Genomic DNA, 23,744 nt, shown 5'->3' on the forward strand with positions numbered 1-23,744 from the left:
TTGCTTGTCTGTAAAGGTTTTAATTTCTCCATCACATCTGAATGAGATCCTTGCTGGGTAGAGTAATCTTGGTTGTAGGTTTTTCTCCTTCATCACTTTAAGTATATCCTGCCACTCCCTTCTGGCTTGCAGAGTTTCTGCTGAAAGATCAGATGTTAACCTTATGGGGATTCCCTTGTGTGTTATTTGTTGTTTTTCCCTTGCTGCCTTTAATATGTTTTCCTTATATTTAATTTTTGACAGTTTGATTAATATGTGTCTTGGCGTGTTTCTCCTTGGGTTTATCCTGTATGGGACTCTCTGTGCTTCCAGGACTTGATTAACTATTTCCTTTCCCATATTAGGGAAGCTTTCAACTATAATCTCTTCAAATATTTTCTCAGTCCCTTTCTTTTTCTCTTCTTCTTCTGGGACCCCTATAATTCGAATGTTGGTGCGTTTAATGTTGTCCCAGAGGTCTCTGAGACTGTCCTCAGTTCTTTTCATTCTTTTTTCTTTATCCTGCTCTGCAGTAGTTATTTCCACCATTTTATCTTCCAGGTCACTTATCCTTTCTTCTGCCTCAGTTATTCTGCTATTGATCCCATCTAGAGTATTTTTAATTTCATTTATTGTGTTTTTCATCATTGCTTGGTTCCTCTTTAGTTCTTCTACGTCCTTGTTAAATGTTTCTTGCATTTTGTCTATTCTATTTCCAAGATTTTGGATCATCCTTACTATCATTATTCTGAATTCTTTTTCAGGTAGACTACCTATTTCCTCTTCATTTGTTAAGTCTGGTGTGTTTTGACCCTGCTCCTTCATCTGCTGTGTGTTTTTCTGTCGTCTCATTTTGCTTATCTTACTGTGTTTGGGGTCTCCTTTTCACAGGCTGCAGGTTCGTAGTTCCCGTTGTTTTTGGTATCTGTCCCCAGTGGCTAAGGTTGGTTCAGTGGGTTGTGTAGGCTTCCTGGTGGAGGGAACTAGTGCCTGAGTTCTGGTGGATGAGGCTGGATCTTGTCTTTCTGGTGGGCACGTCCACGTCTGGTGGTGTATTTTGGGGTGTCTGTGGCCTTATTATGATTTTAGGCAGCCTCTCTGCTAATGGATGGGGCTGTGTTCCTGTCTTGCTAGTTGTTTGGCATAGGGTGTTCAGCACTGTAGCTTGCTGGTCATTGAGTGATGCTGGGTCTTGATGTTGAGATGGAGATCTCTGAGAGATTTTTGCCGTTTGGTATTACGTGGAGCTGGGAGGTCTCTTGTGGACCAGTGTCCTGAAGCTGGCTCTCCCACCTCAGAGGTACGACCCTGATGCCTGGCTGGAGCACCAAGAGCCTTTCGTCCACACGGCTCAGAGCAAAAGGGAGAAAAAATAGAAAGAAAGAACGAAAGGGGCTATAATATAGTGAAGTAAAATAAAGCTATTATAAAGCAAAGCTATACAGACAAAATCTCACCCAGAAGCATATACATATACACTCACAAAAAAAGGAAAAGGGGAAAAATTAATATATCCTGCTCCCAAAGTCCACCTCCTGAATTTGGGATGATTCGTTGTCTATTCAGGTATTCAACAGATGCAGGCACATCAAGTTGTTTGTGGAGTTTTAATCCGCTGCTTCTGAGGCTGCTGGGAGAGATTTCCCCTTCTCTTCTCTGTTCGCACAGCTCCTGGGGTTCAGCTTTGGATTTGGACCCGCCTCTGCGTGTAGGTCGCCTGAGGGCGTCTGTTCCCCGCCCAGACAGGATGGGGTTAAAGGAGCAGCTGCTTCGGGGGCTCTGGCTCACCCAGGCCGCAGGGAGGGAGGGGTACAGAGGAGGCGGGGCGCGCCTGCGGCGTCAGAGGCCGGCATGACGTTGCAGCAGCCTGAGGCGCGCAGTGCGTTCTCCCGGGGAAGTTGTCCCTGGATCACGGGACCCTGGCAGTGGCAGGCTGCACAGGCTCCCGGGAGGGGCGGTGTGGAGAGTGACCTGAGCTCGCACACAGGATTTTTGGAGGCGGCAGCAGCAGCCCCAGCGTCTCACGCCCGTCTCTGGGGTCCGCGCTGATAGCCGCGGCTTGCGCCAGTCTCTGGAGTTCGTTTAGGTGGCGCTCTGAATCCCCTCTCCTTGCGCGCCGTGAAACAAAGAGGCAAGAAAAAGTCTCTTGCCTCTTCGGCAGCTGCAGACTTTTTCCCGGTCGGTCTCCTTCCCAGCCAGCTGTGGTGCGCTAACCCCTTCAGGTTGTGTTCACGACGCCAACCCCAGTCCTCTCCCTGCGATCCGACCTAAGCCCGAGCCTCAGCTCCCAGCCCCACCCGCCCCGGCGGGTGAGCAGACAAGCCTCTCGGGCTGCTGAGTGCTGCTCGGCGCCGAGCCTCTGTGCGGGAATCTCTCAGTTCTTTCCTCTGTGCCCCTGTTGCTGTGGGATCTGCGCTGATAGCCGCGGCTCGCGCCCGTCTCTGAAGTTCGTTTAGGCGGCGCTCTGAATCCCCTCTCCTCGCGCACCAGGAAACAAATAGGGAAGAAAAAGTCTCTTGCCTCTTCGGCAGCTGCAGACTTTTTCCCGGACTCCCTCCCAGCTAGCTGTGGTGCACTAACCCCTTCAGGTTGTGTTCACGACGCCAACCCCAGTCCTCTCCCTGCGATCCGACCTAAGCCCGAGCCTCAGCTCCCAGCCCCACCCGCCCCGGCGGGTGAGCAGACAAGCCTCTCGGGCTGGTGAGTGCTGCTCGGCTCCGATCCTCTGTGCGGGAATCTCTCCGCTTTGCCCTCCGCACCCCTGTGGCTGCGCTCTCCTCCGTGGCTCCGAAGCTTCCCCCCTCTGCCACCCGCAGTCTCTGCCCGCGAAGGGGCTTCCTAGTGTGTGGAAATCTTTCCTCCTTCACAGCTCCCTCCCACTGGTGCAGGTGCCGTCCCTATTCTTTTGTCTCTGTTATTTCTTTTTTCTTTTGCCCTACCCAAGTACGGGGGGAGTTTCTTGCCTTTTGGGAGGTCTGACGTTTTCTGCCAGCGTTCAGTGGGTGTTCTGTAGGAGCAGTTCCACGTGTAGATGTATTTCTACTGTATCTGTGGGAGGGAAGGTGATCTCCGCGTCTTACTCTTCCGCCATCTTCTCTCCTCCCTCCTCATATTATTTTTATAGCTCTGATTCTTTAATTATTGCTACTACAGAGTGTTGTAGTGTTGTAAGCAGGTTGAGGTAGATCTTATAATTATTATAGATGCTTTCATCAGCTGTGGTGTCTTGAATGGTGCGCGCGTGCACGCGCGCACGTGTGTGTGTGTGTGTGTGTGTTTTAAACCCCTTGGATCAAGGTTACAATATAAAGAACTATGCAAACTATGCCAAGATATTATAACTATCAGGGTTTTCTTAGGGCTGAGTAATATGTTGATAAGTGTGATATTGTTTTGCCCTGGTTTTGAAATATACACTGTATAAAGGTAGCTTTGAAAAAAGTTCTTCATGCCACATTCCAAAACTTAGTGGGGGTGAACTTCCCAAAATATTTTTTAAGAGAAAGGAAAAGAGAGAAGAATACAAAAAAGACAGAAAAATAATAAGGAAATGCATAGCTTAGTTTCTATGAATGTTTTGATTCATATCCCTTTTAAGTAAAATATGTTCTGACTGTAAGATGTGCAACTAGTTGTTAGACTTTTTGCTTGAGTGTTGCATTTACATAGAGTAGTTGGCTTTCAAAATGCCAGCCAGCAGCCAACTCAAATACTGAAGATTTGTCTAACTTAGTGACTAGTTTAGTAGGAAGATATCTTGAGGACGTTGCAGGGGAGGCACATATCAGATATCTAGTTCTGGAAACTCAGCCAGAATTTTGTCAGCGGTGATCTATCTAATTCTTAGGGTATTTGATTTTCATCTCCTAATTTAGGACTCTCAAAGATGCTGTGAGCATAAAACCTCACCTCCACATACTTAATTGAAGAGGATAATTTTGAAGTTCAAGATTGCCTTCCTGGAGAAAACTTGGGTATACCCATCAGGCTCTGAATGTAAACTATACCATTTCTTTTTTTTTTAATTTAAAAAAAAAATTGGGAGGGGGCGGGGATTCCCTGGTATTCTAGTGGTTAGGACTCTGCGCTTGCACTGCAGGGGTCACCAGTTCGAACCCTGGTCAGGGAACTAAGATCCCACAATTTTAAAAATTTTGTCCTGCAGTGTGGCCAAAAAAAAAAATTTTTTTTTGTTTAAAGTATAGTTGATTTACAATCAACTATTTGATTTCAGGTGTACAGCAAAGTGATGCAGTTATATACCATTTCTTTAGAAGTGTAAAAAGTGCCCACTATCCCCTAAGCATTTATGTTACAATAATTTCTGAGATTCCCCCAGCCAAAGACATGGATAGACTCTGGAAGCATTTCCCAATTTACTGATTGGGGCTTCTTCTGCGTCCTGATTCTCCAAAAAATTATTGGACCTTTCTGCAATACTGAGGGACAGATCAGACACTGATGGATAGTCCTCTTTATTGTACCTCCACATAATGACACTGGCCTCTAATTTCAAAGGAGTCCTTTATTGTAGATCATGTATTACATTTGTGTTCTGCAGAACACACTTTGGGGAAAATTATTTGCAGTAGGTAATTGGGAGCTATTGAAGGATTTTTAAAACGGAAAGTGGTATGATCAGATGTGCATTGGTCAGGGTGGAAGATAGATTTGAGGAGAGGGAGAGTTCAGGCAAGGAGTCCGATTAGGAAGCTCTTGAAATAATACAAGTGTGAAATGATGGAGGCCTCAAGTAAGGCAGTAGCAGTGGGAATAGAGGAGGAGGTGAACTGAGAAATATTCAAGTCATAAAGGCAGCAGGTTTAACAACTAACTAACTTAGGAAGGGAGAGGAGTCTAGGATGAACCCCTCCACTCTGGTTTGGGTGACTGACTGGTTAGTTGTATGCTGCTGAGATTGGGAAGCTAGGCCATTTCTTCTGATGCCTTTTGAATTAACCCAAGGAGCTCAGGTTAGAAGCAGTGTCCAGGTTTTGAAGGCTTCAGTCTTCCAGCTGTTGATCTTGATTCGTGGCTAAGAAAATTACTTGGCTTCATCCCAAGGCTGTGAAATAGTTTTGTTTCAGAGATCTAGGACCCCCAGGGACCAGGAGCTGGCTGCAGTATAATTATGATCTAGCTGTCTCCATTCTGGGCCCTGTACCCATCCTGATAGACCCTATTATGTTTTCTCTGGAAACCAGAGAGGAAACATTCTGTATTCCCCTAGCCTTGGTCTTCAGGAACTTCTCAGCAAAGAAATCTTCAAATTGATTTTTAAACAACCCCTTCCTCAGTAAACGAGTATTATTCCAAGTGACAATCAGACTACACAGAAGGGCATTTGGGATATTGCTCAGATAGTAACCAGAAGGAAAAACTATTTAAAAAAATTTTATTCTCTTACATATGCTTCTTCTTCTGTTAAGAAGTAGAAGATCGTAATATTTTTCCAGAGTGTCTCCGCTCTCTTAATTTTGTTAGGCGTTTCTAGCCATTCGTTTAGTATGTTCACTGACATATGTGAAAGAAAAATGGGTCCCTAGTCAAGTAAGTTTGGTAATGACCACATTCAGTGCCCTTTCACGGCACACAGTAGGCCACTAAAGTCTCTTAGCATTCTGTGATAAATAAACCAATTAAATTTTATTTAACCCAAAGATATCCCAAAGTCATTTGATCTCAGAACCCATTTTTTTTCCCCCAGTGAATGCCTATTAACTACTTGAAGAACTGGTATTCTGCAGAATGCAGCTGGGGAAAGGCTCATCTAGGTATCTACACCAAGTCACATATTTTCTGGGAATAATCTCATCATCTTAAATTGGGTGCATTTTGCAGGCAGGATGCAGTTAACATTAGATTGATATATATGTTCCCAGGCCTTCCTCTCAGAGACTTTGGCTCACTAGTTTGGGATGGGCCTTAGGATTTTCATTGTTGACATACACTTCTAAGGTGATTTTTGTGTAGCTACTTTGAGAAGTACTGGGTAAAATTATCGCCCTGATCAGCCAGTGTTTGTGACAGGGCACAGTACTTGGAGTTTCCCTTTTTTTCAGGTCTCTCTCCCTCTGGGTGGCAAGCCCTTTGAAGTAGGAGTGTCTTTTCTTACTCCTCTCCCTACCCTTGCCTAGCCTTGCTTGCCTATGTACTTGCCCCAAGACAGACACTCAGTAAATGTTTACTGGAATGTATTGAAATTCAATAACCCTAATTCCTCCAGAAATCAAGAGGGACCTCGGGAATGGTCAGAAATGATTGAACATGGTGTATATGTCAGGGATTCCCTAGGGACATATATCCATGAGCAGCTACACAATTATTTTTTCTTTAAAAAACCAAAGTAAATTTAAAAATAGAGGTTAGCAGACTTCCCTGTTAGCGCAGTGGTTAAGAATCCGCCTGCCAATGCAGGAGACATGGGTTCGAGCCCTGGTCCGGGAAGATCCCACATGCCACGGAGCAGCTAAGCCTGTGCGCCACAACTACTGAGGCTGCACTCTAGAGCCCGTGAGCCACAATTACTGACCCTGTGTGCCACAACTGCTGAAGCCCGTGCACCTGGAGCCCATGCTTCGCAACAAGAGAAGCCACTACAATGAGAAGCCTGCTCACCGCAACGAAGAGTATCCCCCAGTCGCCGCAACTAGAGAAAGACCGTGTGCAGCAACCAAGACCCAATGCAGCCAAAAATAAATAAATTAATTAATTAATTAAAAAAAAAATAGAGGTTAGCAGGTTTAGGAAATCAGAAGGCCTATATTTGTAAAAGAGCCAGAGTGTGATAAGGGAAACTCAGTCTTCTCCCCATATATTTCCAACTGGGCTATATTGATTGTAAACAGAGTGGTGACAATGTAAGTTTCCCTCCACACCAGACTCCTAGACCCTACTCCGTGGAGCCCACCTCTTTCAAGAGTTTTTTTTGTTTTTTGTTTTTACTAGAAGCTTTATTGAGATATAATTCATATAGCATACAATTCACTCATTTACAGTATATAGTTCCATGGTTTTAGTGTATTCAGAGTGGTGCAATCATCACATCCCCCAGAAGGAAATCTCATAGCCATTATCAGTCACTCCCCATTACCCCCCAACTTTCCCAGCCCTAGGCTGTCTCTATGGATTTACCTGTTCTGGACATTTCATATATATGGAATCAGTCATACGATATGTGACCTTTTGTGACTGCTTTCTTTCACTGAACATGATGTTTTCAGGCTTCATCCATGTTGTAGCGTATATCAGCATTTATTTCTTCTTGTTGCCAAATAATATTCCATTGTGTGGATATAAACTATTTATCTGTTCATCCACTGACGGACATTTGGGTTGTTTCACTGTTTGGCTGCTATGAATAATGTACAAGTTTGTGTGTGTATATGAAACTTAATAGTTTCTTGACCAGTCACTTTAAAATGTAAGCCATTTTTTTTTAATTGGAGTAAAATTGCTTTACAATGTTGTGTTAGTTTCTGCTGTGCAATGAAGTGAATCAGCTCTATGTATACCTATATCCCCTCCCTCTTGGACCTCCCTCCCCTCCCCCTTTCCACCCATTTAGGTCATCACAGAGCACCGAGCTGAGCTTCCTGTGCTATACGGCAGGTTCCCACTAGCTATCTATTTTACACATGGTAGTGTATTTATGTCAAACCTAATCTCACAATTCATCCCACCTTCCCCTTAGCCCCGTGTCCACATGTGCATTCTCTACGTCTGTGTCTCTATTCCTGCCCTACAAATAGGTTCATCTGTACCATTTTTCTAGATTCCACATATATGCCTTAATATACGGTATTTGTGTTTATCTTTCTGGCTTACTTCACTCTGTATGACAGACTCTAGGTCCATCCACATCTCTACAAATGACCCAATTTCATTCCTTTTTATGGCTGAGTAATATTCCATTGTATATATGTACCACATCTTCTTCAGGCATTCATCTATCGTTGGACATTTAGGTTGTTTCCATGTCCTGGCTATTGTAAATAGTGCTGCAGTGAACATTGGGGTACACGTGTCCTTTTGAATTACGGTTTTCTCTGGGTATATGCCCAGTAGTGGGACTGCTGGGTCATTTGGTAGTTCTATTTTTAGTTTTTTAAGGAACCTCCATACTGTTCTCTCCATAGTGGCTGTATCAATTTACATTCCCACCAACAGTGTATGAGGGTTCCCTTTTCTCCACACCCTCTCCAGCATTTATTGTTTGTAGATTTTTAATGATGGCCATTCTGACCGGTGTGAGGTGATACCTCATTGTAGTTTTGATTTACATTTCTCTAATAATTAGTGATGTTGAGCATCTTTTCATGTGCCTCTTGGCCATCTGTATGTCTTCTTTGGTGAAATGTCTATTTAGGTCTTCCACCCATTTTTAATAATTTGAGATATACTAAAGATATGTTGAAGATTCAAGGTATTTTTGAATCCTACTCCACTGACCTATATGGTCATATCTCAGCTGTTTCCATGTAACTCTGCTCTAAGCAGTGTGGTCCCCTCCCAGTTGCATGAATAGGCAGTGTTCAATCCCAAGTGTGAGAATTGTGGACACCGTTCCCTTTTTGGGGGGAAGCTCCACCCCCCTTTAGAGCTTTCACACTGCACAAGGTCCAGCTCTTATTCCATTCCTCTTGTGAGGCTCTTCCCAGCATTTCCACACTCTTCGGAATTCACGTGGCAGCGTCTGTCCCACTCACCTGGCGCTGACCACCTGCAGCCCCGTATAGCTTTGTCACTGTTTCATGCGTCTGTGTCTTATCTCTGCAGGTGTGAGATGCTGGCGGGCAAGAATCAAATCCTACCATTCTTTTGCGCCTCCCTTACCCCAGCCACAACTACACAAGGGTTAGAGAGAAATGAATACTGAATAAGTGGATGCTATAGCTGAAAGCCTCTGTGACATCAGTGTTCCCCATGCAGAGTAAAATGGGACTGGTTTGCAAGTGAGGAATTGACGGGAGTCATCGATTGAACCAGGTGCAACTCTGAAATTGAGAGGGGCTCATTTAAAGAGTTGCGGACTTGTCACAGAAAATGCGGAAAGGCGTTCTGTTTAGAAATAATCTTGCCTGAACATCGTATATTCTCTTCATTTCTTCTTACTTGTTCTCATTTGCAAGGACATGTTCAGGGACATTGTCTTGAAAATAGGATCCTTGCAACTTCCTCTCCTTTATTTCCAAGTTCAGATCATAATTTAGCGGCTCTATCATTATCAGAGCCATTATGTCTGTGATGGCCATAGACCGTCATTTCCGTGACTTCACTAACAAGGTCAGTTCTTTGAATGAGCCCCACATAAACGGACCTTCTCATGTTCATCTCTAAAGCCAAATGGAAACCAAAAAGAAAAAATTATGAAAAATCAGAAAAGTATAATAATTTGAAACAGAACAAAGATATTTGTTTTTCTGGCATTCGGCAATGAAAATTTCAGCCATTTTCCTATAAAACCTTCTCTCTAGATATTTCTCTGTGGATGAAAGTATTAAACAAATCATCCCAGTTCTTTCTTTATAAGCTAGTTATGGAAAGGTCCATGGAATAATTCTGCCTAAATAAAATTACTAATTCATAGCCTTAATTTTTCTGTGATGTTGAAAAGAGCTACAGACTAGGACAGTAGCTGTTGGTCACTGCTACCCTGGTTTAGAATGAGGGGCTGGCTGAGGGTTGTAGAGACAGACTGTACGTTATAGTGAAGCTGCGGCTGTTACTTATTATGTCAGGGCCACAGTGGTTTGCTTGGTCACAGCTGTAATGGGTAGAACAGTGGTAGATCCCTTCAACAAGAATGTGTCTTTGGATCCCCGGCATCATTCATGTAAAGACAGGGGTCATCTGGGTGACTTCCTTAAATTCCTACCGTGCAAATATGTTGACATGTTTGTTCAACAAACAGATAGAATTTGTTGTGAAGGCATGAGCTTTGTAAATTAATCCTAGAACTATTTATTGGTGGCCTTTGTACAGAGCAAGTTATTAAGTCAGAATGTTACCAAAGAATTGTTTACAGATATGTTTTTTTTCTGAGCATCCAAATGAACAGTTAGTGAGTACCTATGGCATGCCTAACACTATACTAGGAGTGGTAACCCCTTAGACTTATAGAGATAGAAGGTGTCGCAGTATGGAAATGCTTAGGGTTAAGTCAAGAGGACCAGATCCATGCACATGAAACAACCGGGAGGGACCATAGAATAATGGGATGGGCTTTATTTTTGCAGAAAGAATTGGATTCACCACAGTGCTTGCCGTTTACTAACTGTTTGGATTTGGACAAATTATTTACCTCTCTGAGTCTATTTTCTTATCAGTAAAGTGGGGTAATAATATCCTTACAAGGTTATTGTGGTGATGAAATCAATCAAATAACATACATAAAAAGATAAAGTTCCAACACATAGTAGTTTAATAAAATTTAGATACTATTATTAATTGGAAGACAGCTTAGGGTGACTGAAACCAGGTCCAGGAGATTTGGTATAGAGTCTAAACATAGGCACAAAAGGAATTGGGAATCATAAAAAGACTTTGGAGGCATGGAATTAGCCTGTATAATTTCATAAATGTAATAATATCTAAGCCAGACTACGGTAACCATAGTAATAGTTACCATGTGTTATAGGCCAAAATTGTTGTAATTGCTCGATGTGAATTTTTTTCCCCTTAATTTTCACAATAACCTTATGATGTAGATACTTTTATCATCCATTTCCTAGGCGTAGAAAATGTTAAATGATTTGTCCAACGTCGCGCAGCTAGTAAATGATGGAACCAGGGTTTGAATCCAAGTGTCTGACTCAGAGCCACTTCCTAAAACAGGGAAGCGAGGGGTTAGGGTGGCTAGAAAGGCAGAGATGGCAGATCAGCTGAAGAAACAGAACCACAGGAGAAACACTAGGCAAGATATTGGCAGACTAATAAAGATGGGGACCTGCTGGTGATCAGGCATGGCAGTGAGGGTTGGGACAGATCTGTAGGCAGAAGGGAGCCACTTCCTCTCAAGGTGGAACTTTATTGCATCTGGAGGAGTCCTGGGAATGTGGTGGTCTCACCTGACTGCATCTGCTGCATCTTTGAGTTCTACTGATAATGACCGAGCCACTTCACATACCTTTCCTGTGTCAGGGCAGAATCTTTCATCTCATCTGAGTCGTTCCTTAATTTCCTTACGTTTAGGGCAGAATTGCATTCCAGGAACCCACCTGATAATGCACTTTTCTTCTCTAAACATACCCTGTCCTCTCTTTTCCACGAGCCATCCATGCACTCATCCGTCTATTCATTCAACCAGGCCTGAACACTTGAAGACTGTGCTGGCAAAGGGATGAACAAAGTCAGAAACTGTTTTTCATCCTTCTCACACAATTCCCTAAAATGTACCCCCTATTCCTGGGTCTATAAATATTTCAAATTTTTTTTTTTTTTGGCTGTGTTGGGTCTTCGTTTCTGTGCGAGGGCTTTCTCTAGTTGCGGCAAGTGGGGTCCACTCTTCATCACGGTGCGCGGGCCTCTCACTTTCGCGGCCTCTCTTGTTGCGGAGCACAGGCTCCAGACGCGCAGGCTCAGTAGTTGTGGCTCACGGGCCCAGTTGCTCCGCGGCATGTGGGATCTTCCCAGACCAGGGCTCGAACCCGTGTCCCCTGCATTGGCAGGCAAATTCTCAACCACTGCGCCACCAGGGAAGCCCCTATTTCAAATATTTTTGAGAACAGTGCCAGAATGTGAACCAGCTACATCACTAAACGTGCTGTTAGTTTAGTCGACATCCCCACCCCACCTCCACCTCTCCCCATAGCAGTCCTTTTTTGATGAAGGAATCTGCATTCTGGTTCATGCTCCTCTCTTCTGAGGGGGTGGGGCAGCCCTTTAAGTCCTGGCCTAGCTGCTTCTGCGGTCCTTTTATTCGGGGCTTTTAGACTTCTATGGCGAATTATTAGCCAGTTTTAAATGTACCTTGTGCCTATTTACACTTCCTTTGTGCTTTCTTTTTAAGTGTCTGGGAAACAGGATCCATTTTGCCACCTTCCCTGGAGATCACCTGTCTACAGAAGTGGGGTGTGGTAAGGGGACAGGAGAAAGAGGAGGCTCCTGGGCAAGGGGGGGACTTTCAGAGATCTTTTCCAGCCGGTACTTGCCCTTTTCTGTCATACATAGAGCTATCTAAGAGTGGGCTGTATTTTATAGAAACAATGCCCTCCCCCTCCAAATTCTGTTTCTAGCTGCCTCTTCCAAATAATAGTTACTCTTCATTGAAGGCTTACTATGAACCATGAGCTATTTCGTTGTTTATGCTGATTAGTTGGTATTCATATCACACCACTTATCAAACAATTTGAATATTTCCCGGCACTTTCTGAATACTCTACATGACATATATCATTTATTTCTCACAAGAGCAGATGAGCTATGAGGTAGGTGTAATTATCCCTATTTTACAGATGAGAAAACTGAGGCATAGAGAGGATAAATAACTTCTCATGGTCACACAGTTAGTCCATTGCAGTATCCATGTTCATACCCAGAGCCTCCAGGTCTTTCTAGCATGCAATGCTACTTTCCAAGCCCTAGAAAGCCCCTTTTCAGTGCTTGGTGCAACTAAGTCATGTCTTGCTGCTTTGTTTACTAGATGCAGGCTCTCAGAATGCCTCCTTCTCGGAGACCGGAGGAGGGAGGTTTAATCAGCTTCCTTGTGCACAGCACTCCAGCCTCTTCATTAGTCTTTTCTGTAGGAAGAAACAGAGGCGCAGCCGTGGCAGAAGCCAGACACTGCAGTCTACAAACGTCTCTCGAGCCACTTCGCCCAAAGCCTGCTGTGCATGTTTCTGCAATGGGACCTAAGCTTTCTTCCCACGCACGGACTTCTTGTTGCCCTGATCTATGGTATATTGCATTCTCTTAAACTATCAGATTCCACCACTCAGAGGAGCAAACTGAAACCTGTTCCCGCTTACCTCCCTGATTCTGCTGGCTCCTCTAAACTCTCAGCACCCTTAAGGGAAATTGAAAAATGTGATCATCCGTGGCTGTGTGCCAACTCTGGAGGGCTTGCTCTGGTCAGCTCCATCCTTATAACACTTCAGTTATCAGGACATTGATTATATGGGGAACAGGGTTGGAGAAAGAGGAGAGTGAAATTGGATCATCAGGTTTTCAAAAAAATTTTTTTTAATTGAGGTGAAATTTATATAACATAAAATTAACCATAGTACATTCATAATGTTGTGCAACTACCACCTCTGTCTAATCCTAAAACACTTCATCACTCCAAAATAAAACCCAGTACTCATTAAGCAGTTACTCAGCACTCCCCCCTCCCCCTCCTCCTACCCTGGGTATCCACCAATCTGCTTTCTATTTCTGTGAATTTACTTTTTCTAGTATCTCATACAAATAGAGTTATACAACATGGCCTTTTGTGTCTGGCTTCTTTCACTTAGCAGAATGGAGATTCATCCATATTGTAGTATGTATCAGTACTTCATTTGTTTTTATGGCTGAATAATATTCCATTCCATGGATACATCACATTCATCCATGAATGGACATTTGTGCTGTTTTCAACTTTGGCTGCTAGAAACATTTTTTTTTAAATTAGTTAATTGATTAATTTATTTATTTTTGGCTGCCTTGGGTCTTCTTTGCTGCACACGGGCTTTCTCTCTAGTTGCGGCGAGCGGGGGCTACTCTTCGTTGTGGTGCGCCGGCTTCTCACTGCGATGGCTTCTCCTGTTGCGGAGCATGGGCTCTAGGCGCGTGGGCTTCAGTAGTCGTGGCATGTGGGCTCAGTAGTTGTGGCACACGGGCTTAAGTTGCTCTGTGGCATGTGGGATCTTTCCGGACCAGGGCTTGAACCCGTGTTCCCTGCATTGGCAGGCGGATTCTTGACCACTGGACCACCAGGGAAGTCCCTAGATACATTTTTGGATAAGTGTTCGTTTGAGTACTTGTTTTCAGTTCTTTGGGGTATGTACCTAGGAGTGGAATTGCTGGGTCATATGGTAATTCCATGTTTAACTTTTTGAGGAACTGCCAAACTGTTTTCCGCAGGGTCTGAAACATGGCTCGTTGGTTTTGGTAGAGAACTTCAGGGCAGACATCATGAAGACAGGAAAGCACATATGACTCTGTCTCTATAGAAAGTCTATACATCTTGGGACAAGACTGAAAATGTACAGTAGGATGTCTTCTAGGGACCAATACTGAGCAATAAAAAATATAGCTGTATGTGTATGTATGGGGGCAGAGATTTTCTTATGTCTCCCGCATTCCATCTCCCACTGGGATTATTGAGATAACCTCTTTGCTGGTCACTTTCCCTCTGCCATTGTCCCTCACCAGTCTTTCCCTTGGAGTGGTTCGCTCTCGGAATTATCTTTTTAAAGTGCAGATCTCGTCTTGTTACTCACCTACTTAAAATCCTTAAGTGGTGCCCCATGGCCTTCAGAATACATTGCAGATCCCTCTCCTTGGTGCATCAGGACCTTTACTCCTTGGTCCTTGCTGGGGTCTTCAGCTTCAGCTTCTGCTACACCCACAGGCATCATCATCCTTAGACGACGTTACCTACCTGTAGGTCCGCAATGGCTCATGCTCTTACACCTTCTTGCCTTTGCACATGTTCCCTCCTCTGCCCACAGGGCTAACGGTTACATCTCCTTCCAGGCTCCGCTCAAACACTGAATCCTACCAGAGGTCTCTCATGACTCCCCGGCCTGAACTTTGGTACTCCCCACTGTATTTTCATGGCTTCTTTACAGCTTTTACTAGGCTTCACAAGGATAGGGACCATTACTCTGTTTGGTTCATTGTGCGTCTCAAACACCCACAACAGTGCTTGGCACAAAGGAGCTCTCAAAATAGGTCCTGACTGATGAGGTCAGGATGGCATTTTTCATTTTGTTGTCTATCTGACAGGTAGTAGGTATCAACTAAATGTCATTTGAATGAAAGATAAGGTGGAAGAGAAGAGGAAGGGGCGAGCGAGGGAGGGTAGGAAGAAGACATAGGAGAAAGAGAGATGGAGAAGAGGAAAGAAGAAAGCAGGAGAGGCAAAGAAACGACAAAAAAGATGAAAAAGAGAGGGGATAAAAGAGTGGGAGAATGAATGAACCTGGGGAAGGCAGAGACGATGCCTAGCTTCAAAAAAGTGTAGCCATTTATGCTACAAATTTCAAGCTTATTACATTCAAACATGTGCTTGCGTATTAGAAGGATGGAGGGCTTCAAGTCTTGGGATGAATGCCCCCTCACCCCGATCTCATCGCATTTCATGTCCATTCTGCACAGGGCCAGGGGCGTGAGGACTAGGATTTTCCAAATCCCTGAGGGTATAAGACACCTGGCAGGAATAGCTGCTTCCATTAGTCCCATCATCCTTAGTCTGTTTGGGGGACCTCTGGGTCAGAGCACGTAAAGGGGCATTTGAGATCAAAGCGGGAGTGGCTGTCTTCTGTTCAGCCTAAGCAGCCGTCCTTTGCTTACATAGCACACGTTATGTAATTTGCACTTTGCAAGCAGCTGCTAGGTGATGCCGCTACCTTCTGGCTCTGCAGTGACAGAAGAAAGGCTCACTTAGGAAATGCTGGCATGGGACTAGGAAGGCTTTTTAAATTCAGGTCTCTATGGAGAAAATGACACCAGGTTCCTTCCTAGTTTCTCATAAGGGAGTTTTAAGCAGCTAATCTAAATACGATAAATGCCCTGGTGACAGGCTCCTTCCTCCCTACCCACATCGCTCCATGCATGCCAAAAGGTGGAGGAGCAGGAAGGCCTCCGGGTGAGTCACTGGTCTCCTAAGGGCCTGAGCTCCTAAATGGAGCATGAGAATGCCCTCACGTACCTCCGGCAGCCCTGGCCAGGAAAAGACTCCTCAAGGTACCCCTTCTGCACTCTTTCATTGGCCTTTTCTCCCATTTTAAGGCTACTGCTGCTTGTTTCTGTAAACCAGCAACTAGTTAGCCAACAAATTGACCTTCTCAAAACAGTGATTAAAATCTGATCTCATGTGTCTCACTCCTGGGCTCTGTGTCGGGGCAGGTGCCTGCAGACCGTGTCGGGTGGGCTCAGAGAAGGCGAGTGGAGTTGGCGGTACTCACTCCCAATTAGAAGTGTCTCCTGTCAGAGCCAGAAGACCTCATGGCTTTTCACAAATCAAAGAAACTTCTCCTTGCAAAGGGAGCCCTGAGGTAAATGCTTCCAGAAGCACCTTTGGAAGTGCATAGACATTTTCAGGCCACGCAGGAACTGTTTCTAAAGTGGTTCATTCTCTGTGTGATCCAGAACCCCTGCAGCAGGGATTCTCAAAGTGTGGTCCGCAGACCACTCTGCGGTAGAATCCTCTGGGGAGCTGGTTAGGAATGCACTTTCTGGATTCAGCATCCACTAGGGGAAGCAGGAAGCACCATCTTTACAAGCACCGCAGATGATTCTTTGCATGCTGAACACCAGAGCCACAGTCTTGCAGGTTTACAGAGCAGCACATCTTGAAAGGCAAGCCCCAGACATCTCCTGTGTACACACCTGCAGAGGTCCTTCTCTGTGTCTCACCTGGGTGACCCCCTGGTCCAGGATGACGCAACCAAACACACAGCACCTGCTGCTGGCTGTAGAGGGCACTTCTGGAGCTCTGATTTAAGCCATTCTTTTCAGCTGGGTTGCTTGTTTTGTTTTGTTTTTAGTGTTTATTTATTTATTTGGCTGCACCGGGTCTTAGTTGTGGCATACGGAATCTACGGGACCAGGGATCGAACCCGGGCCCCCTGCATTGCGAGCTCGGAGTCTAAACCACTGGACCACCAGGGAAGTCCCCTGGCTTGCTTTTTTTGATGACTGCTCTTTTCTTCATATTGGCCACATACGGAATGTTTTTCATCCAGTGTCTCTCCTTGGGGGGTTGGACTGAAACCAAATCTCAGGCTGTGAGTACGTGTCGCCACCAGGATTTGTGGCACAGGGCACCAGGATTTACTTGGACTTTGTTTTCAGACCGGTACTGGTCCGTGGCCTGTTAGGAACCGGGCCACACAGCAGGAGGTGAGCGGTAGACAAGCGAGCGTAGCTTCATCTGCCGCTCCGCATCGCTCCCCATCGTCCTCATTACCCCCTGAACCATCCCCCGACCCCCGTCCATGAAAAAATTGTCTTCCACAGAACTGGTCCCTGGTGCCAAAAAGGTTGGGGTCCGCTGTTCTGAAGGACTCAGAATTGCCACAGTCCTTCAGAGTCCTAATCTTACTTCTTTAAGGATCTATAGAAGAGATCCTCACAACGGTGGTAAAGTGCCCTCCACCTAAGGATGGTTTCTGATAAAATGGAGAGGGAGAAACAGCCTCTCTCTGGGACCGTTGTTTCCTTCCTCTTTCTCTCCTCCCTGTTGGGCATGCTCACCCCCTGTCCACCTCATTCTGCCTGATGCCAAATGCTCATCAGGAGCACTTGGCTGGTCAGGACACATCCGGAAGCTCTGATCTTCTTCTGACCGCTGATTGCCTGTCAGAACTAATCTGTCATGTGGCTCTCGTTCTCAGAAGTTTGCTAAGCTAAGGATGTAATTGTAATGCTAATGATTTAAACCAACCCGGCAACTCTCGGGTAACATCTGCATCTCAGTAACAACCTCATTGAAGTGAATGATGTAGGAATTTGAGGCCCCTTAGGGCAACACATGGCGAACCAGGAAGGTTGGTCTCTGAAGTCTCATTCTGCCTGTTCTCTGTGTAAGGCCACCCTGCAAGAGGTAGTCCTGGGATAGAATAGTCTTCAAAACCTGAGTATTTTTTTTTTATCCCACGTGGCTTTCCTTTTGATGAACTTTCAGTTTAGTGGAAAAGTTGAGAAATTGTTTTAACCAACAAATGCATTGAGGCACCTGCAGAAAATTAACTTGGTGCTCGCAGTGTGGGGTTCTCCGCTAGGAGAACTTCCAATAAATATTGAACTTAGTCCCAGTGAGTGACTGAGATACTGAGCAAAGGTATTAAACAATGCCCAGGTTATTGACCCAAAAACTAAAGGAGGCCCATGATCTGTGTATTAGTCTGCCTGGCCTGCCATAGCAAAATACCACTTTAGCAACAGAAATTTATTCTCTCACGGCTCCAGAGGCCAGAAGTGCAAGATCGAGGTGCCAGCAGAGCTGGTTCCTGGTGAGGTCTCTCTTCTTGGATTGTAGATGGCACCATCTCACTGTGTCCTCACATGGCATTTCTTCTGTGTGGCTGCATCCCTGGTGTCTCTTCCTCTTCTTCTAAGGACACCAGTCCTATTGGATTAGGACTCCTAATGACCCTGGTTAACCTTAATTACCTTATTATTAACCAGATACGTTAGGGATTAGGGCTTCCATGTATGAATTTTGGGGGATACAGTTCAGTCCATAACAATCTGGGAGGCAGAACGTCCTACTTCAGGGCTTGGTTCTGTCCCTGGTTTGCCCCATGAGTAAAAGATAATTCTAAACCTTGTTAAATGGGTAATCTGTACAGTAACCGGATACAGTTGTTCCAGTCAGTGGACGACGTGGCGTAGTCTAACTTGGGCTCAGCTCGCTTATGCTTAGGTTTCCCTAATCCATAACTCAAGACCGTGGGTGGTTGTTCGTGAGTGTCTATGTGTGCGTCTAACTGGAGCTTACAGCCATATAACATAAAGTGATTATAGCAGAGGAAAATTCTGTGGGGAGCAGAGCTGTTGCAGAGTGACAAAACAGGTGTCCACTCCACTGTAAACTATTTCTTCCACTCTTGGTGATCTTGGAACATCAGATCTTGGGCCCTGAGGACAGCTGTGTTTGGCGCAGTTGCCCCCCCGCCTGGATCTCTTTCCTCTATTGGTTTTCAGGATACACATTGCCCAGGGTCTTCTGCTTCTCTGATCCCTCCTGTATCACCTTTGCTGTCTTCTCTTCCACCTTGGAATCCCTTACCACTTGCTCTTTCCTAACATTTAATTTAGACCTTGATCTTTTTCCTCTTTTCTCATTTTTTTTCTTTAAGAGCCCCTCTGTTTCTCCACTTCAGCCATCAGCTTTATTCCAATAAATCTCGAATCTTTATCTCTATCTGTGATGTATCATCCAGTCTCCGGTACCACAGGCCTGATTGCCTACCAGCCCTTTCCACTTGAGTCTCTTGTTATCACTTCAGTTCCAGTAACTCAAATAAGCTTATGCCTTTACTCCATCTCCCATAAAGTTGCTAATGACTAAATCCTGACAGCTTTTCTTATACTATGTATTATGGCATTTCCTTCTTAATTCTGTTATTACCATTGGCCCAATCCAGACCCTGTTGCCTCATAACCGGATCACTGCCACAGCTTAATTTCTGGCTTCCTGGCTTCCCATCTTTCTCCTTCTCTCCATTCCATATGCTCCTCCTAGAACTGTCTTCAGATAAAACTTTTATCATGTCTCTCATCTGCTTAATACTTTACTCTCTTCTATCCTCCAGATCAGACCCAAAGAACTCTGACTAACTTTTGACCCTTTCTATTGGGTTGACCAAAAAGTTTGTTTAGGTTTTTCTGTAAGATGTTATGGAATACACTCTTCATCTCTTTTGAACCATCAGAGCTCAGCACTGAAAGGGACCTTAGATAGTCTAATCCTGTATCCATCTGATGATCAATGACCCACACAAACTATCACTCAGGAGCAATATTAACACCTTTAGTCACAGGCGACGTAGGGAAGCACATTCCCTTTCATACACTTTAATTGTCAGAAATGTCTTTCTTGAATACAGGTAAATTTGAAGTGTGTATAAAATTGTCCATTGACCTTGGTTCTGCCCTTTTTCCACCCACTAGCTTTTAGGTATTTGTAAATGGTTACCATGTGTTGTCTTCCCCAAATAATACACAACTAGTTTCTTCAAATGATCCTCAAAAATCCCTTCCCTCCTGGTTCTCGTCTGGAGGCTCTCCTGGTTGACACTATTCATTCTAACATGAGGCGCCTTGCACTGACCCCTATATTAGTTTGGGGGAGGTGGGGCTGTCATGGTTAATATTAACTTTATAGTCAACTAAAACCACAAGCCCTTCTAATTATTATTTGTACTACTTTTAAGTCAAGTGTCTTATAACTGTACTTAGGTAGATTTTTTTTCCTCCAGAAGTAAATATCTTTATCTAGATTAAATTTCATCTTGTTCAATCTGGCCATGATTATGGATTTTCTGTCTGTCACCCTATGTATAAATGTTCTCTCCCAATGTTATGGTCAACTGTAAATTTGATCATCAGTGCTATTTATATCTTCATCCAAGTTTCTGATAATGACATTTTGGGCAGGACACATTTGGAACCAGCAGCAGAGGTTGATACCTTGATAGGCATCCTGTTTCCAGGCACCTGCACAGCCATCGAGCACACAATCTGTGATTAACCCATCTTGTGATTAACTCTGTTCCATGCCTTGATGCATTCCAAATAGCATTTCTTGTAGCCATATCAGAAAAGAAGAACATGGAAATCAGAGTGGCTTCCTTGTTATCCAGCATGCATGCCATGTTCATGGTCACTTTGGGGCCTTTTTTCCATTCTTTCTGGCTAAAATCTTCCTTTTTTTTCACCTTTTACTTATATTCATAATGCTCTCTAGCACAGCCAAGAAGCCAGCACTCATCTCCTCCCCATTAATTCCCAGCATTCAGTTTTGCTACAAAGCCCCCAACCTTAAGGCACTTTGCATTGTTTATATACATTGCTTAGTATTACATCTATGCCCAGAATGAAACACACATTCAGGAAATATTTGTTGGATGAGTGCAGGGTAGGCTTGTCATCTTTATCAGACCATAACCATAAACTTCTTGATGGGGGTGCTAGCCTTACATTTTTTTTTTTTTTTAATTCTGGAGGAATTCACATAACATAAAATTAATCATTTTAAAGTGAACAATTCATTGCGTCTTTGGGGGCAGTCAAAAAGGAGTAGGAAGGCAGCTGAAGCAGAGTCTCTCTTTCCAAATCACTCCTGGTCTGGCTTGGTTCATTTGATATATTTCTGTGGAGGTACTAAATGGAAATTTACTTTCTAAGTGCTACTTGCTCATCCAGAAGAATTCTTTGTCTCTGAAATAATAGCATGAGAGAGTCTAATACTTTCAGAATAAGTCTTCCTTTAGTTCACAACTTAGAGTTTCCAAAAATAAAACACTGGCTATGTTGATAAATTCATTTCAAAGGATCTGGGTAATTAGTCATTAGTCACAGCATGCTTACGGAGGAAACCAATAGATTATTACATCAGGTTATTGTTAGCAAATGCCTATTTGAGGATTTCTGTATAGTTCTGTGCCAAAAGAAGAGTGGCACAGCTATGTGCACCATAATGAAATACCTTCACACATCTCTCTTCCAAGACCCTTTAGAGTCATGCCACTGTTAGAAACACAAGCATTTGGCAAAGGCATTTTATCCCACTTTAAACAGTTCATGCCACATAACTCTCCCTTGTCTTCTTTAATACTTTCTAGTTGGCAAGCGGTTTCCACCTCCAGGATCAGTGAGTCAGGTGGTAGTAGCATTGTGCCCACTTACAGATGAAGAAGACGAAGCTCAGATATGACAAATATCTTGCCTAAAGCCCAACAGTTAGTAAATGCTGAACCTGAGACTTAAATTCCAGCCTTATCTCCCAAGTCTTTGGATGCCCCAGAGACACTTGCGACACTCAGGTTTACCCCAGGTCACAAGGAGTCAGTGGTGAAACCTCTGGCCTCCTACTCTAGAATCCTGGTTTTTTTTTTTTCTTAATCAAAGCTGCATTGGTGGTTCCCGACATGCCCCGCGGCGGCCGACAACCGCCGGATTTGAATCGCGGCACCGCTCGGCGGCGGCGGGATGAATACCCCGTCGTTGCCCCCGGCCTGGCAGCTCTACCTCAAGGACCACCGCATCTCCACATTTAAGAACTGGCCCTTCTTGGAGGGCTGCGAATGGCCGCGGCCGGCTTCATCCACTGTCCCACTGAGAACGAGCCCGACTTGGCTCAGTGTTTCTTCTGCTTCAAGCAGTTGGAAGGCTGGGAGCCAGATGACGACCCTATAGAAGAACATAAAAAGCATTCATCTGGTTGTGCTTTCCTTTCTGTCAAGAAGCAGTTTGAAGAATTAACCCTCAGCGAATTTTTTTTTTTTTTTTTTAAAGCTAGACAGTGATCAATAATATAATGTTTTAATTTAGTAGGAGGTTTTAATTTTATTTATTTATTTATCTATTTTTGGCTGTGTTGGGTCTTCGTTTCTGTGCGAGGGCTTTCTCTAGTTGCGGCGAGTGGGGGCCACTCTTCATCGCGGTGCGCGGGCGGGCCTCTCACTGTCGCGGCCTCTCTTGTTGCGGAGCACAGGCTCCAGACGCGCAGGCTCAGTAGTTGTGGCTCACGGGCTTAGTTGCTCCGCGGCATGTGGGACCTTCCCAGACCAGGGCTCGAACCCGTGTCCCCTGCATTGGCAGGCAGATTCTTAACCACTGCGCCACCAGGGAAACCCCTCAGCGAATTTTTAAAACTGGATAAAGAAAGAGCCAAGAACAAAATTGCAAAGGAAGCCAACAATAAGCAGAAAGAATTTGAAGAAACTGCAAAGAAAGTCCGCTGTGCCATTGAGCAGCTGGCTGCCTCGGAGTGACGCCACCCCCACCGTCACTGCCCCACAGGGACACACACACACATCCTTTCCAAGGCACAGCCCTCAGCGTTACCAGCTTTCCTCTGGGGCCTCTTAACTGTGCCTTAGGAAAGGAGAACATCAACATTTTGAAATTAGAATATTTACCTGTATTTTTGGTTTTTTTCTTGAAGGCGGTGCCAGGGGCTATTTCTGTTGTACAGCTGGTGCTAAGTACAGTGACAGATTCTCTCTTTTCTCTTTGGTAGTTTTTGCTTTATTGATTCCTGGACTTAGCAGGGTGAGGGGAGAAGTTTGTCCACGTGGGTAGAGCCCTTTTACAGTGACCTGTCTGGGCTTCACACTGACGACTGGCTGTCCAGCTGAGATGTGATGCGTGAATGCGATCATTGGTCCATTGTGACTGGACAAACAGGATTAAGGATGCCATTTTAAATTTCATTTGCGTAATCTCCATTTATTGTGTGCACTTCTCATGTTCCGGGTGCTCTGTATTATCTCACGTTGACGTCTGCAGGTCCTGTGACCATACCTTTTTACCCCATCAGGTCTGTGGTGTCTCAGCAGCTCCCTTCCTCCCAGGTGGATTGTACAGACCCATCCCTGCCACGCCTCTGAAAGTGCCCCTGTGTGTGAGGCGTTCCTCGCCATCCCATCTTGTGATTTTCAGGTTTACAAGAGGGAACTATGGGATTAGGCCCTAGACTCTGCCTCTGGACTTGATCTGTGTAAGAGCCCTTTCCATGACTGCAGCATGAGCGGCTAGGGGGGTGGAGGGGATGCAGAAGGACTGATGTCTTGAGAGTAGAGCTGGCCTCTTGCTTTTGAGGTCAGCTGAAGATACTTCTTCACCTCCAGTGGCACATGGAAAGTTTGCAACATTTCTCTATAGTAGACGAGGAGAAGGTTGTCCTTTGTGCCAGACAAAGAACTTTCCAGAAGCCTGGCTCACTGCTTCTTCCTCTTTAGTTAACAGGGCACACAGAGGGGATTCTTCCTGGGAAGTTTTGCTGTGGACCAGCTGTCATCCATGGACACAGCAGGCAGGGGTGGGATGAAAAATCCAAGGAAGGAGTTCCTGTTCTTAGTATTTCTAATACTCTTCAAATAGCTACT

The 23,744-nt window shown here is 44.7% G+C and overlaps 1 protein-coding gene and 1 pseudogene across 1 annotated transcript in view; both read left to right on the top strand.

Moving 5' to 3' along the window:
* Positions 1–23,744, top strand: part of CACNB4 (calcium voltage-gated channel auxiliary subunit beta 4) — a 259,187-nt gene that overhangs the window by 129,354 nt on the left and 106,089 nt on the right. The gene's annotated exons all lie outside the window — the stretch shown is intronic.
* On the top strand, positions 21,838–22,715 carry LOC137764926 (baculoviral IAP repeat-containing protein 5-like; annotated as a pseudogene).

The sequence above is a fragment of the Eschrichtius robustus genome, chromosome 5, assembly GCF_028021215.1.
Source record: "Eschrichtius robustus isolate mEscRob2 chromosome 5, mEscRob2.pri, whole genome shotgun sequence".
NCBI lineage: Eukaryota > Metazoa > Chordata > Mammalia > Artiodactyla > Eschrichtiidae > Eschrichtius > Eschrichtius robustus.